The following is a 19,472-nucleotide window of genomic DNA, read 5'->3' on the forward strand; positions in this document are numbered from 1 at the left end:
ATTTTCTCTTATTCTTATTTACAAGTAAATATTTAAATCAATCTCCGAAAACTAGTTTAATTTTATTTTTAGTAAGTTTATATTTTTTTTAAAAAATTTAACTCCTATATGAGGGAGGATATTATATATAAACTCTTAAGAAAGGAGGAAATTACAACTGAGGTTAAGAGGGTTCGAACTCGGCACCTCATACATTGATGTCTAAGCTCATTGCCGCTGTCCCTTCGGGGACATCCGTAAAATTGGAACGATACAGAGAAGATTAGCATAGCCCCTGCACAAGGATGACACGCATAAATCGAGAAAAATAGTCTAAACTCATTGCCGCTAGGACAAAAGCTCTGGACCCTAATTTCACTCATATTGGATCCACTTTTAGTAAGTTTATATTCAATAAGGATAGATTGCATTCTTCATTAATAATATTTAATATTATTTTTTCCCTCTGTCTTTCTCTTTATTAAATTTGTATTATACCTTTAATTTATTTGACTGTCAAGCCTGTTAATAGTGGACGTGGTAGTTATAATATTAGCTCAAAGAAACTTTTCTTCCTTTATCAAATTTAATCATAAGACACTGTACATAGCCCACTAAAGCCCATAAAATATAGCCCACTTATATAGCCTACTGGAAAGAAGACCACTCAGTGAAGGCCCAATATGGATCCTTTTCATTTAAACTAGTGTTAACACATGTGATATGCACAGGGCAAAAGATTTCTAAATAATGAAAATATATTAACTTAAAATAAAGAATGTAGAGTAAATAAATATAGAAATATTATTTACAGATTTAAACTGATTAAAATAAGTATTTGTAATATTATAAACAATTAAAGATATTATAAACAACAACAAAAAGATATTTGTCAATGAACCATTTCATATTTTAGTAGATGATTGTATACTATTTTCATTGGAATGAGAAACGTGGTTAAGTGTATTAATTGAAGAAGAAAAGTTTTAAAAAAAGATAAAAGTGTCATTTTATTTGGGACAAACTAAAAAGGAAAATGTGTCATCTTAAGTGAATAATAAAATTTGCTAAAACTAATACTCCTACATGGCCATAATTAAAATTTTAAAACTAATACACCTACATGGCCATAATTAAATTTTTTACTAAAACTAATGTCTTCAATTTACTAAAAATAATATTCCTACGCGACTATAATTAAAATTTACTAAAACTAATACCTTCAATTTACTAAAACCAATATTCCTACACGGCCATAAATTAAATTTTAAATTATCATTTATTAATACGAAGTAGGGTTTACTTAATCCTAGTTATTTTTGGTCCAAAACATATTAGCTTAGCCCAAATTCACTTTTAGGGTCTAACGACATTTTTCAATTCCTCCCAATAGCACTTTTCAATTCCTCCTAGCGGCGCCTCTCTTTCTTAGTTATTTCTACCTCTTTCACGCCACAAATTTTACTCCAGATTCCTTGAGTTTGTTTTGTTTGCTAAGAATATGGAATGCGTATGATGTGGAATTTTACTCATAGATAATATTTTCGGATTAAAAAATTATGCTCCACTTACATATTATAAGATTATAATGAAATAACAATTTAATTAAATTTCATATCACAATATGAGCGAATATATGAGCGAATATTAGTAGCAAACATTTTCGTATCTTTATTGAGAGAATATGAGAGAATATTGGCAACAAACATAAATGAAATTACAATTCAATTAATTTTCGTATCTTTATTGCGCAATTGAATTTATAAAAACACACAATTTAACACAATTGAAAATCTATCATTTTAAGATTCTAAATAAACAATGCTTATAAACAAAAAATCAATATCTAATGTCTAAAATATAAAATATAAAAAATTAATACTATTTATATAATACTCTTTTCGTTCCCTCGTAGTCGGGGAAAAATTTTTTGGCACAGCGTTTGAAAGGAATATTTAGTGTATTAAAAAGAATAGATATACTCTCATTAATTTATTAGAATGATGCAATCGATTTACATTTCCTTATGTACTTGAAAAATTGAAATAAACCGAGCGACTATATTATCATATCTTCTATTAATCTATTATATTTGATAGACGTTAATGTATATGTAATTTAGTAGTACCATCAAAACTAATTAATATGGTTAGATGTTAGACGACTACATGAAGTATAAATAGAGACAAAGCAAAAGACAGAAAATGTTTACAAAAAGTAGTTGAATATAATTATTTTGGGTTCTTCTATATATATATATATATATATGATGAAAAAATAAATTTTTCATTATACAAAACAAAAGTTCAATCAAAGTTAATAAAAAAAGTCCAAAAGTTACATCAATTATATAGCTTCTTTAAGAACTTTTGCACAAAATCCAAACAAAGTAGTGATTCAAAAGTGTAAAGCCCCTTCAAACAAAATTAGATTATGATATTATGTTTTTCTTAATTTTAATAATACATAGTGTATTTAGTTAATTTAAATTATTGTTAGATTATAATTATTTAGAATTAAACAAATAAAAATAGAATAAAACCTTAAATTATATCACATAAAATTGATAGTATATGATATGGAGTATTAATACATGTTGAATTTGCGGTTTTGATTTTAAAATTTTCATAATTTTAATTTCTTTAAATTCTTAATTTTTTTAGTGTTACAACTCAGATCATATAACCGTATGTTGTTAAAATTTTAAAGCTATTTTAATATTTTCTTCCTAACTCATTAAATATAGATAATATTAATAAAAATGAGTTTATGATTATTTATATTCTTAATTTTAAATCTCAATTAGTTGACAGTATATGATACAATAAAATATTTTACAATAAAATATTTTAAAATGTAAGTAGGAGTCCCATCCAATTATTTTCACAGTATTATACAATTCCTAAAATTATGGAATATGATCTTATTTTTTGGAAACAAACAAAGTAATACGTGTACATCTTGATATATTGATGATGGAAACAAAATAGTGCATATTTCATGGTATTATTAATGTTAGTAAAATAGTCTCAATCTAAAAAATAGTTATGTCATAGGCTATATCCACAAAACTTGCAATAATATAAGAATAATTGATTTGATTTGATTTTCCTAATTTGTTTTTGTCATTGTCTCTTCCGTAAAAGAGTACTCCTAATTGGTGCATAAATAAGTACTCCTAATTGAATGGAATATTTAATTTGATTTTTCTAATTTGAAATTTTCTCCAGCCCAAGCCCAAGCCAAGTCCTTGACTCAAAACCCTAACATCACTTATTACATGTAATTAGATATAAAATCCAATTTAAATTACATTTTTATAAATTTTTTCAAAATCATAAAATCCAGCACAAATAAGCCCAAATAATACATTCCAGAAACTAAAATTTCAACACAAATAAACCTAAATAAAAGTATACTACATTAAATAAAATTTCCTACAAACCCTACACAAAAATGCGGCGCCTCCCTCTTCCCATCTCCCCTTTCTCTCTCAGTCGGCATCGCCGCCGCCACCCTTCCTCCGGCGTCCTCCTCCTTTCTCTCTCACTCTTTCTCGAAGCTCTCTCCTTCCTCCGTCACGCCTTCCTCCCTCGCGGCGCTGCTCTGCTTTACTCGCCATTGACGTCGCCTCACCCGACTGCCCTGCCGCTCGTTTCACGCCTCCACTATCTTGCTGCCGCCGTTGTCGGTAAAGATCGGATCTTTGAAGGTGGCGGCTCACTTTCTCGTATTCAGTCGCCGCCACTGCCCTGCCTCCATCAGCCATGCCGCCTTCGTCACCCATCATCGGAGCTGTCGCCGGATTCCAAGATTCATGCTATGCTGCAATAAAAAATAATTCTCAGTAAATCAATCAATAAGAATGCAGATTCAATTTAAGGTGTGTGTATGTATAGGTGTTTTATCTTGTTTGAGAATCCACTGTTTCATTAGACCATTTTTTCGTCCAATAATATTTGTTTCTTTTTTGTCCAATAGTTGCCATTTTTTTAAAATGACCAAAAGGGTAAATAAAATAGTTTTAGATTTTTCCTCTAAAAAGGATAAAAATGTCTTTTTACCAAACTTTCACTTTATATTAGAATAGAGGATAGATGTCTTTGTGCTTTAATTTAATGCTACAATTATTAATTGGGATATATCGTTTGGTCTCGTTCTCACATATGTTCTGTATTCTCGAGACTCGAGAGTGATTAGGTATCATAATGGATATTGTCTCATGCATTGTGAGAGATCACTAGGTGCATTACTAATTAATAACCAAAAATATTGTCCAAAAGAAAGAAAATAAACAAATTTCATGATTTTATAGATAATATTTGTCGATTTGATCAAGATGGTTGAATGAAAATAAAATGCTAAGAATGATTTATGATTATTTAGAAATGGCCAAGTGTCAATGAAATCATAAAATTTGATCAATATCTGAACTATTTCATACCTTTCTAAATTTGACTAATATATAAATTACTTATAAAATTTTAAATTTTTTCATTTGTCTCATAAATAAACCTCTTTATGTATTTGGAAGACCTTATTAGTTATTACTCTATTGTAATAAGTCTATATGTGAATTCATTAGAGATTGAATTTGTTATATAAATTCGTGAATTTAGGAAAGAAAATGTGAATTCATTAGTGATCTAATTTGTGATATAAATTCGTGAATTTAGGAAAGAAAGATTCACGAATTTTTCTCTTCAAACTCATGCATGAATTACTATTCGTGAAAATGTTGAACTACAAAGATATTGACGTAACCCATTTTTTATTTTCTAAAAGTTACCTAAACCTGTGAGATTCAATTCTCATTTTACGATTCGAGAATGAATAAATAGAAAACCAAAAATCTCCTTTTACGATCCAGGAAAAGAACACTTTGAAAATAAGCTTATATTATGCTCGACCCGATAACATTAACTTAAATAATGAATAACATAACTCTAAGGTTGATTCGACTATCTTTTTTTATCCGGAAAAGAACCAAAAGAAAACACAGAAAGAAGCTTGTAATAATGCTCGACTCTCTACTTATTACATTAAATAATACTCCATAAATAACAAAAGATGAACTATTCGGTGAACATAATCCTGGTAACGTTCAGTAGGACTGGGCTTGGTTGTGGGCCCGTTACTCACCCCCCCGTATCACAATAACTCTAGACATGAATACATATTTATATGTCTATTTATGGACCCTATGAAGTTCGACTACCTTTTGCAATCCGGGAAAAAACCAGCAAAGAAAATCCAAAAATTAAATGAGCGCGAGCTTATAGTTACACTCAGACTCTATTAAATAAAGCAAAGAATAGAAAAGAAAATAAGAAATCATATTCAGGTCTGAGCAGTGGCGGATCCATGATTTTCGATTTGAGGGTAGTCTGCATAGACATGACCGCATCACATGGTCACCGAGTGACTACTTGCATGCATCTTGGTTTACAAGATGGTGGGCTTGGCTTAGCCAGTGGCTCCGATTGCGGTCGAAACACTGGCTCCGTCGGAGGAGAAGGTGCATAGAATGGATGTCTCGCACATTGTGAGAGAATCGCTAGATGCATAATCACCGACAATAATATCCAAATGAACTTCATTGGAATTCCTGGTTATCACAATTTGCAAGCTTATTTACAAGAAAACAATTGTATAAAATAATATATGTACTACTATTTGACATGAAATATGAATAAACATTATCTAATTGCTAGGATTCATAAAGTTTATACCAAAAACTATACTTGACTCATTTTTGTTCATGTGTAAATTATATAATTGACAAGTAGTTTTATAATCATGAGGAGAATATTCGTAACTCAATATATACGCATTGGTAATTTGGGCTTGATTTGCTAAAAGTACTAATGTTGTATACATGCATCTTGGATGAGTCTGAGTTTATGATATCCGATAAGGAGCTCGAAAATAATCATTAATTAACATAATATTTAAAAGATTCAGTTGAAAGAGAATAAAGTATAATGAAAGTGAATAAATGAAGAGAAGGAGAAAATACAATAAGAGAAAGAATAAAAATTTTTGCTAAAAAAATGAAGCAAAGTAATTTGATACGGAGAGAATATATCTTAGTTGTTTGACGGCAATACGTACTGCAAGAATATATTTTCCTCTCTTTTTGTTGCATGGTTGCCATTAGTTCTTAATTAACATAATTACACATACATTTTAATAAAGTGTCTAATTAATCGTCAATGTATAAATAATCCCTTTTAATACCATTTTTTGGGCTTTCAAAGAGGATGTTCAGTTACAATCTTTTTGGATTGAATTAATAACATTAAAATACAAGTGACAATGCACTAGTTTATCTAGGGGTGGGTCGATACGATATATCGTATCGAAAACGTTGTATCGTGTTTCGTATCGAAAATATCGATATGAAAGAATTTCATATCGTTATCGTATCGAAAGTTTCGATATATCGACTTTCGATATATTGAACTTTCGATATGGATAATATCAATATCGTTATCGTATCAATATTTCGATATATCATAAGATCGATACGATATATCGAAATATCGTTATCGTATCGAATACCTATATATCGAAAAATATAATTTCAAAACTGAAAAATAACACAAAAATTAATAAAAATTCAACACAATAAAATAAATAGTGTTCTTATTAGGGTTTCATATATATATATTTTCTAAATATATGAATGAATTAAATGGATTTATAAATATTTATAATTTTAAACTTCAATATGTATTGAATTTCAATATGTTTCGATATATTCGATATAAAACGATATATCGCGATATAAGGAAATTCATATCGTTATCGTATCGGAAACTTACGATACGATACCGTATCGTATCGGAAATTACGATATACCAAAAATTCGATAATTTTTCGATATTTTTCAATACGATACGAGCGATATATCATTTTTTCAGTATTTTTCCCCACCCCTAAGTTTATCAATGTGTTTTTCTTCTAAAGTATCTATGTATACATAATTCATTTAACTATTATTATAAGTAATATTCAAATTATAACGCCTGAAATGGTTCATCAGGTCAAAATTATGTCTATTGAGGTATAGGGAAGATACATGGTACATATTACTATATCATAATTATAAGGTACTATTCTATTTGTTCCACCACAAGTGATTGAATTTTTTTTGAACACAAAATTTAAAAATTGAAATATATATTAAGTTAAAGTGGATAGAATAAAATATAAGAGTGAAAAAAGTAATCCCTTCGTCCCAAGGAAGATGACCTCTTTCTTGGACGGCACAGGATTTCATGTAGCTTTATTTTGTGCGTGAGTGAAAAGAGTAAAGTAAGAGAAAGAGAATAATGTAGAGATAAAAAGGTGTTTCATTTTTAGTAATGAGTCATCTTGAGTGGGATAAACTAAAAAGGAAAATGAATCATCTTTAATGAAATGGAGGGAGTAAAAAAAATGAAGAGATTATGGTCAGAGAGAGTTAAAGTTTTATTTTTTTTTGTTAAAAAGAAATTGATCACTGGAACAACCCAAAATGTAATTTATCACTTGTGAGGCACAAGGAAAGGACTAGTTCGTTACAAAAGAATTTCATATGATTGTTTAATAACCAAACATTGTATGTATTATAAATAGTTATGAATCAAATTCACTTATAAATATAATGGGCCAAAATAAGCAATACGGTGTTTGAATTATTATAGATGATTCACGTGACAATTTAAATGGGTTATTTGCAGTATTGCTATGTGGGCTCTTGTAAATGGGCTAATCCAGTTATAGGCGAACAAAATGCTTTCTCATCTTATCGTATTACTTTCATACGATAAATTAGCTTTCAATTTACTCGTGAAACAATTAGAAACGAAAACAGAATACGAAATTTTTTTAATTCATTAAATAAGACAATAGTTACAATACTTCATCCACCATTTAAAAAATATTTTTATCATATTAAATGATCCACTATTTAAACTCTATTTCCTATTTTTCCACTTCTAGTATGCAAACTTTTTACATATAATCCATTTTAAAACTTCTACTTCCTCCGTCGAGAAAATGACTGAATATTTTTTTTAGTTTACCCGAGATTTTATGCAAATTAATTAATTCTTCCATTCCTAAAGGATATAATTTAATACTCCCTTTTTTCCAAATTACTTAAGTCGCATTGCTTTTTAGGTTGTCACACGTTACTTGAGTCGTTTCTCTTTTAAGCTAAAAATAAAACATATTATCTCACCTATTTTATTCTTTCTTTTACTTTACTCTCTCGTATTTCTATTACTTATTTCCTCGTCTTTCTTAAATCCCGTGCCGAAAAAAAACGCCTCAAGTAACGTGGGATGAAGAGAGTATTTCTTTTTCCGTCTGTCCTTAAAAAATATATACTTTCTTTCTAGTTTTGAAAAATTCAAACATATTACCTCTACGCATTATTTTGTTTACAACTTATATCATTATCAATACCAACTTATAACATTACAATAGTATAGACTCCACTCACAACTAACATTATTTCAACTATTCTTTCCTTCTCTCTTATTTTTTTTCTTATGTATTACTCACTTTGTATCACAAAAATATGTATTTTTTCCTTTTAGTCCCTCTCACAAGAATATGCACTTTCCAATTTTAAAAACTCATTTATCTCTGATGAGGTGAGACCCATTTCCAACTAAAATTACTTTAATTACGTTTTCTTTCTATGTCTATCGACGTTATCAATTTTGCATTAAAATTTATGTCGAATCCAAAGTTCATATTTTTTGGAGACGGAAAAAGTAAAACTTATGCTACACTTTCATAATCTTTGGGAACGAAGGGAGTATGCATGTCAATGGTAGAAAATAAAGTAAGATAAAGTGAATATCCCACGCTCTACTTACTTTTTTCATATTTTTATAGAGTTAAATAATTTTTAAAATATTTATTTGAATAGTGGCCGGAGAAAAAAAAATCGAATAAGAGATCGGAATAGAAAGTAGCCAAGAAAAAAAATCGAATTACAATAAACATGAACTGATTAGGAGTTGTCACCAAAATCCGAAACCGAAAATTTGAATATTCAATTATGAAACCCAATTAAAACCAAAATCTCTAATTAGGTAGTTGGAATGTTCACAACAAATCTAGAGAGGTACTCTCCTGCGCGCGCGCACGGTGAGCGAAAATGCGCTCCAACCGAAGTGCAGGAGGCGGAGGCAGTGGCAGTGGCGGTGACGGCACAGGTGGGAGTGGCAGTGGCAGTGGCAGCTGTGAAGGGAGGAGAAGGAGCAGATGCAGGGGAGGAAGGGAAAGGGGAAGGAGATGAAAGAATAAACTCACATCGAAATAACAATTACTCCGTCCATCCCGCAATAGAAGTCCTATTTAATTATGGCACGAATTTCAAAAAATATAAAAATAAATCAATTAAATAAGTCAGTGAAATATGAGTACTGAGTGGATTAATGAGTCAGTAAAAATATGAGTGAAATACGCTGGTAGAATATGAAGCCTACTCACGATAAAAGTGAAAAATGACTCGACAAATAGAATAATTAAGAGTATTATAATAGCTTAAAAAGGGTAAATTAAAATCGAAATGACTCGACGAATGAGATTCTGGATACTTCTATATTTTTATTAGAAACAAAGTACGAATAATAATTTTTATTTTGAAAAATGCTTTAGTTGAATCGCATTGTTACGTGCTCCTTTCGTCTGCGAATAGGAGGAGTCTTATTTCCTTTTAATACGAGTTTTAAAAATGTTAAGAAAAAATAGTTGAAAGATAGTTAGTGAAATATAGACCTTTTACAAATTATAGAAATAGTTAATTGAAACACATATTTATGGAAAGACTAAAATGCCAAAAAGAGACTCTTATTTACGAACGGCGGAGAAATAAACTGGGATATTCTTCATAACTGGAGACGTGTCGTTTTGTTGGACTGGATCCGCGTAGCGGATTTTCTAAGCTGTCTTTTTTATGTTTATCCATTAACGATTAGTTTCATTTTTAATTTAGCCATTCAAAATCATAGTGTGTTCCACAAAGCAGGTATATACAGGAAAATGCCCTAAACCCAAATACATAGGACAATACCCCTTTTGTCTATAAAATATACTCTTTGTCCCATTGAAATGAAATGTTTTTCTCTATTTTATGATTTTATCAATTTAAGACCTACAAGATTTAAAGATTTTTTCACTATTTTATTTTTTGACATACTTTACTAAATCATTACCAGTAAGAATAATACTCCCTGTAGTAGGACGCGTTTTATAGACAGGATAAACATGGAAACGGTTTATAATCAGGGCTATTCCATTGTTTTATAGCCTGGATAAAATAAAGCTGCGGCCCGAAAAAAAGTCGGCGGCCTGTCCAGGCCCGCGTGAACAGTGCGCCTTTTCACTATTTAGCTGGGTGTACTTATCCACCAAAAATTGCAAGGTTTATTTACTGTTTGAGGTGGATTTCCCTCGACCCCTTCATTTTTCCAAACTCCCACTCTCCGCTGAATTGAACGCTCAATTTCCAAACCCCTTTATTTACTGTTTGAGGTGCACATTGATGACCACTCATTGTGCCATGGCTGCCACTACCATCCACTCTCTCTCGAGCACCCCTCTCTACTCGCATTCACGCCTCTCCCCACCGTCGCCGGCTCCATGGCCGCCGTCGTTCGTGACCTAGCTGTACTGGTGGCTGTCGACGAGTTTGGAAAATCGGCAGTTATACTTTCCTAAAATGAAATCTGAGTCTTCTCTCTCACAAACGGATTTCCATCATACCCCTCCATTTTCTCCAAACTCTCACAGATGGATTCAGAAAAATGTGTAGCTATGAAGATGAATTTACAGATCCGAGCCTCCTTTGAAACAATTTTTTTTTCGATTTTGTTATGATTCTCGCTCGTAAATTTTGGTCTTGTATCTATCTTTTTGATGGATTCTTTATCGATTTTATTGGGTCGAAATTCTGGGTTGAAATTCATGATGAAGATGATATTTGCTTGAAATTTTGGGTTCAAATTCTGGTATTTTAATTTCTGGGTTCATGTTCTTGTATTTCAAGTTTTGGGTTCATTTTCTCTTTAGCTTTTCGGGTTCTTGTATTAATCCCAAAAATTATCTGTCTATAAAACAACACTATGAAAAACATTATCCATACATTATCATACTTTTAGCCCGAAAAATATATCCTAATTTAACAATCATGTAATATCCCATCCATACTATAAAAGTGTTTTCAGTCTGAATACTAGTTTCTTTACATTATTATTTATCTTACTTTACTCTATCTTCATTTTAAATACTTATTAGTAGATCATTTTTATAAAACGAATGCTCAAAATGAAATGTTTCTATTATAATGAGATGGAGGGAGTAATACTATATAAAAATCGGATTTTATTAGACTAACTTTTATCGTCTAATTTTTAGAATAAAGTTAATTACTATCTTCATTTATAAAAAAAAAAATTTGACTTATATATTCATTTTGATAAATTCTTTCTATCTACTGAGATGAGACTCGTTTTCCACTTATTATATTTTAACTTTTTTTTTTATTTATGTCTCTTATGCTTTATTAATTTTATAGTATTATAACTTAAGTGTCATTCATTACTAAGATAATTTTGTATGAATAGAGATAGTAATTTATTAAAATTCATTTTGAAAAACAGATCTATATATAAATAGTGGAAAGAGAGTATTTGACATGAACCCAAGATATTCAATTGTTTATGAGGCTAAGTTATTTAAGTGGCGTATATAATTTTGATTTGAGAGACACATCTAAAAGGACGTACATTTTCAGAGCATGTGGCCAACTGGTTAATAGAGGAGAAAAGGAAAAAAGAGATTAAAAATCATCGCACTAGTCTTCATATATTTGCAAAATGATGCAACTAAAGTAGTTCACTAAAAAGGTGTAGTTCACTAAAAAGTTGTAGTTCACTAACATATGCGTCCACTATATGAGTTTTCATGATACTTAGGAAATTATTGGATTGATTAGACCATAGTTATTGAACAATCTAGAATTGAATATAATTAAAGAACTAACTAATCATTCCTTTTTTTATTTCATAATCATTATACAGGGGAGGGGGAGAATTTCATCCTATGTTTTAAGGATTATTATAGTCCCTAGATTGGTTAAGATTTTATAGTTGTTACTCCCTACGTACCATAAAAATATGGGCAATAAGTATTGCACTGAAAATAAGATAAAATTAGTAAAGTAAGAGTGTGCAGGAAAATGGTAGTTAAAGAAGTGTCAGAGGATAGTGGACCTATATTATTAAATTGATAAAACTTTTCAAAAATTGAATGCACATATTTTTGTGGGTTGGATGAAAATGGAAATTGCACATATTTTTATGGGACGGATGAAGTATTATTTTTGGATCTTTGCTATGCTTAAATAATTAAAGAGTATTACAAAGACTCTTTGATATTTAACATGAATTGCACATTTGATTCGATATGTATAAGCTGCGACTTAACTGAAATAATGTGAAATACATAGTTAGCAACACTATTCGTTATCAAGCATATTAGCGAGCACTTAGCAAGCAAAATAATTCAATCAAAGAAGGACAAAATATTATGATGTTACCGAATTAATACACTGGTGCTCGATAAATGTCATATTTTAGCAAATACCCTAATAGTGTGCACTTTCGTTATTTTTTGGTAGTAAAAAAACTGAAAGCAAGTAATTTAGAGCATTTAGGTAATCAGAAATAAGAAATAGTACCAAAATCACAAAAAATTTGTAAGCAAGTTAATGTGTGGGAAGTTTGGAGTCACACAATCACATTACTATTAACTTTCCAAAGATATTTACCGAGCCTTATATTAGAATTTTTGTAATTTTATCGTTTTCTTGATTCTTCCAGAATCGTATCAAGAGAGTTGAACTACGGAGATTTTTAGATTTTCTATATATTGGATATATCTTAGACTTTTTATTTTAATCTGACCTTATATACTCTAGGGAACAATTTCTCATAATTTCTAGAAATTGGCTACATCTCATCGACAAACTGGTGGTGTGACCCATTTGATGTAGCTTTTAATTGTGATAAGAATAAGTTTTGGACAAGGCGAAGAGGGTAACACTTATTGCTTTATTTTTTATCTAAATTATAAAATGTGATAGTTTTTTTTTTTTTTTTTTACCGTAGAAGTGTCACGGACTATGTAATTGTAGTTATTTTCTTTTTAATTCCTGTTCTTAAATTCTCTGTATTTCTTAATTTAATCTATGATCAATTGGAAATATTTATTAAGTACTCCATAAATTAAATTTTGAAATACGATAGATAAATAAAATTATAGAAAGCTAATAAAATTAACTTATTTGGATTAAATTATGAACGCAAATATATGAAGCGAAATGATCTACTACGTCTACAGTAGATTGATACAAATTTAATGAAATTAAATATCAGTTGTCCAAGTTGTATATAAAATCAGTTGAAATATTGAACTGGTCAGATTAATCAAATGTCAATTAGAGTCATAAGCTGAATATAAAGTCAACTGAAATCTTTCATTTTCAATCAATCATTCAAATTTGACGGAGAATTCTAATATTCAACTGAGTTTCAATCAAATTTGAATTCAAATTATTTAATTAACTATAAAATCAGTGGATAACTCTAATTGCTGAATTAAATCTATAATCAATTAAAATCTAATTAATTATTAGTGTCACAACTTAATATGTATGCTATTATATATAATAGCAATAAATTCATTTACTATAACTGGAAATTGAAAATTTATTAAATACACATTAAAACTCGTGTCATTTATAAATTTGTCAATTTTTTGGGACGGGAGAATACTACTAGTAGTATAATATTACGAATTGCTGAGGGGCCCATGGGCCCCCAGGCCCCTGTGTGCCTTCGTCAATGTATATAACGCTGGTTGGGGTGGGTAGTTAAATAATTAAATATTGAATTAGACGTGAGATATTCACTACTCCCCCGTCCGTGAATAAGAGTCTCATTTCTTTTCGATGCAAGTTTTAAGAAATGTTGAGAAAAGTGGTGCGAAAAAGTTAGTGGTATATACTCCCTCCGTCCCGCTTTAGCAGTCCCGTTGACTTTTCTGCCATCTTTTTGTAAAAATGATAAAAAATAGTTAAAGTGGAGAAATGGTAAAGTAATAGAGACAATAATGTAGATAAGACTCTTCTTTATATTATTTTCTCTCTTAATTTACCATTTCTCATTTTTAACGATTTTTTATCATTTTTACAAAAAGATGGCAGAAAAGCCAATGAGACTGCTAAAGCGGGACGGAGGGAGTAAGTCCCACTTATATATTAGTTTTAAATTAAATGTGGGTGAAATGAGTTAGTGGAATGTAGTACATATATACCATTTATAATAAACGTGAACCGGGACTCCTATTCGCGGTAGAGAGTATATTGTATAGTCAATTCTAGAAGTGTTTTTTTGAAAGAATGACCAAGACTTACATGTAAAGAAAATGATAAGTTTAGTATTTGATTGAATTAGGTTGTTATATGATTTTAATTCGTGGGCCTTCCTTCTCCTCTCTCCTAACTACAAAGTTTTGGATTTATGGAATAGTACAAAATACGGCCAGATAAATAACGCAATCGCTCTTAATATCTACGTTGCTTTTTCTTGATTTGTTCTTTTATGACTTTTCGATCTAAATAATTTGACAATATTTGAGATTATATATATTTGAGGATATCCATTTTAAAAGGGGATGATCGTGCAATTAACGTTGCAATTAATGTTGCAATACAAATATAACAGAGGCAGATTAGCCTGAAAACAGCAAATTATTTTTCCCTTTTAATACGAAGCCCAAAAAATTTACAAAATATATCCTTGGTTCTGTCAACCAAAATGTTTTTGAGTCTACCAGGGAACAGTCTCAAGGTGATGACGACCACCGCGTTGCCATATTCATCTGTGATCGCATATTTACGCTTAATTGGTCTTTCCCCATTGCCCGGGGAACGACCGCCCCCGTCCCCCGGTGGAGGAGGGTTCCCCATCATGTAAAACTTCCCAATGAAATCCTCGGTTTTGCTAAATCCATTGCAGCTGGTTTCGTAGAGGGGGTCGTTGAAGATCGAGAAGGGCAAGGCGAAGGTGAGATCGTTGATCATATCCCCCAAGATCCTCTCGTAGTCTTTTATGGCGCAGTTCTCGTCTGGAGGCTTGGCGCAGCTCTTTATGTCTGGATCAGCCAGGGCTTTGAGACCTCCCATGTTTCTGCGGTCTACACCGCAGGAGACGTGGAAGCGCCTTGCGCTGGCGGAGGAGGTCTTGGGGGTTTTGTGGTTGGTGGTGAGCAGCATGCATAAAGAAGATTGAAGGGAAGCCATGGTTTTCTTGTGTGATTTCTACATCCACCTCTCACTTCTCTATATATAGGAATTTTCAACTACTCACTTTTACTTATTATACTTATTAGTCTTCTCTTTGTGAAAACATTTAATTAGGTTGTTACATATGAACACATAATATTAAACACTAATTACGTTATTTATAAATAAAATTAACTTCCCTAATTCGATACTGAGTATGAACTGAGTCTATAATAAATATGTATAACGTTGGTTGGTGGTACCTAATATTGAACTAGACGTGAGAAACTTACTATATTGTATAGTCAATTCTAGAAATTTAGAGCAAGTTTTTTTTAAAGAAAGACCAAGACTTACATGTAAAGAAAATGATAAATTTTGTAGTATTTGATTGGATTAATTCGATAGAGATAAAAGCGTTGGCAATTGAAACTAAAAATATAACATATAACTGTCTCACATCGGTGTCAAGAGAAAATTGAAACTTGTATATAAATCTCATGGACTCTTCTCCTATCACCAATTGGTTTTAGGATGAAACCCATGAATTTCTATTATGGTATCAATTTGAATGGAAATCACGTGGGTAATTGGACCCATATGAGATCCAGTGTCCCACTTTCTTTCATTCACCTTGTATCTTGTTGTAGTAGGGCCTAAATATTCTAATTTTGTATGAGATGATAATTTTCCTATATTTTTTATTTTGATAGGGGCTTTACACTCTATTTTACATAAAATACCAACAAAATTATAATATTATATACTTCCTCCGTTCTAGATAATTTGGGACACTTTGACCCGACACGGGTTTTAAGAAATCTAATGGAAAGTGAGTTGAAAAAGTTGGTGGGATGTGGGTCCTACTTTTAAAGTATTAGTTTTATAATAAAATGTGAGTAAGAATGAGTTAGTGGAATATGGAATACTGGGTCAAATTATATGGGACGGCTCGAAAGTGAAATGAGACAAATTATGTGGGACGGCTCGAAATGGAATACTGGGTCAAATTACCTAGGACGGCTCGAAATGGAATATGTGGGACGGCTCGAAATGAAATGGAATACTGGGTCAAATCGAATTAATGTTCGCGACCCAAAGTTCTATTTTATCATCAATCCAACCCCCATTTATATTTTTTCTTTTTCTTATCAATGAATAAAGTAACTAAAATAATAAAAAAAATTAGTTGGGGAAGGGCTTAAGCCCCTCCTTAGTTACCTGTGTGTCCGCCCATGCCCCTAAATTAGTTATCTTAATAACACTTATTAATAGTGTTAGATTTTTATACGGGAAGCAAGCCAATTTTGCTTGTATACAATGTTTCTTGTTTCCGCTATCTATCTCCTCTCTCAATTGTTCACTAATTGCAAATGAATATGTCCTAGTCTTAACCGAATTCATACCATGCATACCTAACTTGCGGGCGTACTGTCAATGCCGATTGCGCGCATGTTTGGTATGCATGGTATTAAGTGGCCAAAGTCGTATCGTGCATTCAAAATTTGCGCACAGTGACAACGTCGATCGCGCTGAGGTTCGATATGGATGGTATGAATTCAGTTAATCCATACCAAACTTGTTTGGTTTGAATTCACATCATGTAAGTTTGATATACACGGTATGATTTCCTTTAATTACCCATAAAAAAATTAAAAGAAAGGGAAAAGAAGATCAAAATCCGATAGAGATCAAAGAATGAGAATAGAAATCACGTGGGTATTTGGATCTGGTTCAAATCCAGTGTCCCACTTTTTATGTCTCAATATGTATAACCCATATATTAGTTATCTTAATAATTTATTACTCCCAAATTATCCCAAATTATTTATAACCCATATAAAAATAAATATTATTAGAGAAGAGTGTTAGATTTTTATACTAAAAGCAACCCAGCTTTGCTTGTATACAATGTTTCTTGTTCCCGCTATATATCTCCTATCTTGAATTGTTAACTAATTGCAAATAAATGTCTCTTAGCTTGGCCGAATTCATACCATGCATATCTATTTTTACATCATATTATATAATTATGCTCATTTTCATATCTTATCCATGTGCACTTTCATTCCCATATTCATGATCATTTTCATATTAATCTCATCAGTACATATTCATGTTCTCATGTGAAAAGGCAATCTTTAGAAAAAAAAATGATTAACTCAAAAATAGAAAAAAAAAATAATGACAAATTTTAGTTATACAAAATCAACCACAGTTTTTTTTTTTTAGTTTGACCACAAGTGTTTCGAACAAGTCTTCGGCGGAATCCGACTAATCCTGGTCTACCGAGTTTGCGGATTAAGACTGAAAGTCTACCGGCGGGTGGCTGGGTTTGACCCGTAACATTAAGGTCTTCACAGTTTCACTTTGCCAACTGTGCTACAGCCTGTCGATAAATCAACCACAGTTTTAAACATCTTGGGACAGTGAGTCGCGAGCATTTGGGATCAGATTGCAAATTTCAGCCCGTTTTGAGACGAAATCCAATAGATACGCAAGTAATAAAACACAAACAAAATTCCCTATTACTCTATTGGGCTTCACCACTTGGGCCTTTTCCCAATTTATATAAATTATTACAACCCAAAGCTGAATCATATGGGCCCTTTAATAATATTATAGCCCAGTCCTATGTTGCACCACGATTTTACTTGCAAATATGAAAACTTGATCTTCAATGAAAATTCATCTGAATAAGTTACCAAATAACGAAATCTCACCAGAAAAAAGGACAAAATTTGATTGACCAGTCAGCACGATTTTACGAAACATAAAATAGTGCTATTTGAATTGTACTTAGTATATATTTACGAGACGTGGTTCGGCACAGTATTTATTTTTTGTGAGTTTTGGACACGAGAAAATGATGCTCGGTTACAATTTTTGTAATGATGTTACACGTAAAGAACAATTGAGTATTTTAAAAAAAAGAATTTATCACCGAAGTATTTAAATTTCTAATTCTGTTAACTATAATCAAGTCAAACATATGTACCAAAGCAGAAAGAAATTAACATGGTATCCTAAAAACATTAATTTCAGGACTAGGGAAAAAGCTTCTCATTCATCATACATGCCTTTTGTGAGAACAAGAGTCCCGGTTTGGTTCGCGACTACGACAAGGGAAAAGAACCAATATAAGATGATTATGATTTGGCACGGAGCAGAAATAAGAAATTATATAATATGAAAATTCATAATAAAAAAACTGAAAGCAAATAATTTAGAGCATTTAGGTAATTAGAAATACATAGTGTGAAAATCACAAAAATTTTGAAAGCAAGTTATGTGTGGGAAATTTGGAGTCACATACTCACATTACTATTAACTTTCTAAAGATATTTACCGAGCCTTAGATTATAATTTTTGTAATTTTATCGTTTTCTTGATCCTTTCAGAATCGTATTAAGGGAGTTGAACTACGGAGATGTTTAGATTTCCTATATATTGGATATCTCTTAGACTTTTTATTTCAATTTGACCTTATATACTCTAGGGGACAATTTATCATAATTTCTAGAAATTGGCTACATCTCATCGATATAGCTTTTTATTGTGATAAGAATTAAGTTTTGGACAAGACGAAGAGGGTACATAACACTTATTTCTTTATTTTTAATCTAAATTATAAAATGTGATATTTTTTACCGTAGAAGTGTCACGGACTATGTAATTGTAGTTATTTTCTTTTTAATTCCTGTTCTTAAATTCTCTATAATTCTTAATTTAATCTATGATCAATTGGAACTATGTAATTATTAAGTACTCCATAAATTAAATTTTGAAATTCAATAGATAAATAGAATTATAGAAAGCTTATAAAACTATAACTTATTTGGATTAAATTATGAACGCAGTTATATGAAACGAAATGATATACTACAATAGATTGATACAAATTTAATGAAATTCAAAATCAGTTGTCCAAGTTGTATATAAAATCGTTGAAATATTCAACTGGTCAGATTAATCAAATGTCAATTACAGTCATAAGCTGGATATAAAGTCAACTAAAACCTTTCATTTTCAATCAATCATTCAAATTTGACTGAGAATTCTAATATTCAACTGAATCTCAATTACATTCGAAGTCAAAATAATTCAATTAAATTTGAATTCAAAATAATTTAATTAACTA

General features: G+C 30.8%; 1 non-coding gene across 1 annotated transcript; it reads left to right on the plus strand.

Annotated features, from left to right (window-relative positions):
* Nucleotides 1-218: 218 nt before the first annotated feature.
* LOC125202930 (U6 spliceosomal RNA) lies at nt 219-320 on the plus strand. The gene has a single exon (XR_007173260.1). It is a non-coding gene; the product is annotated as a U6 spliceosomal RNA (small nuclear RNA).
* The last annotated feature ends 19,152 nt before the right edge of the window (nt 321-19,472 follow it).

Source organism: Salvia hispanica, chromosome 2, assembly GCF_029641045.1.
Source record: "Salvia hispanica isolate PSC_SH4W2 chromosome 2, Shi_PSC_v1, whole genome shotgun sequence".
Lineage (NCBI taxonomy): Eukaryota > Viridiplantae > Streptophyta > Magnoliopsida > Lamiales > Lamiaceae > Salvia > Salvia hispanica.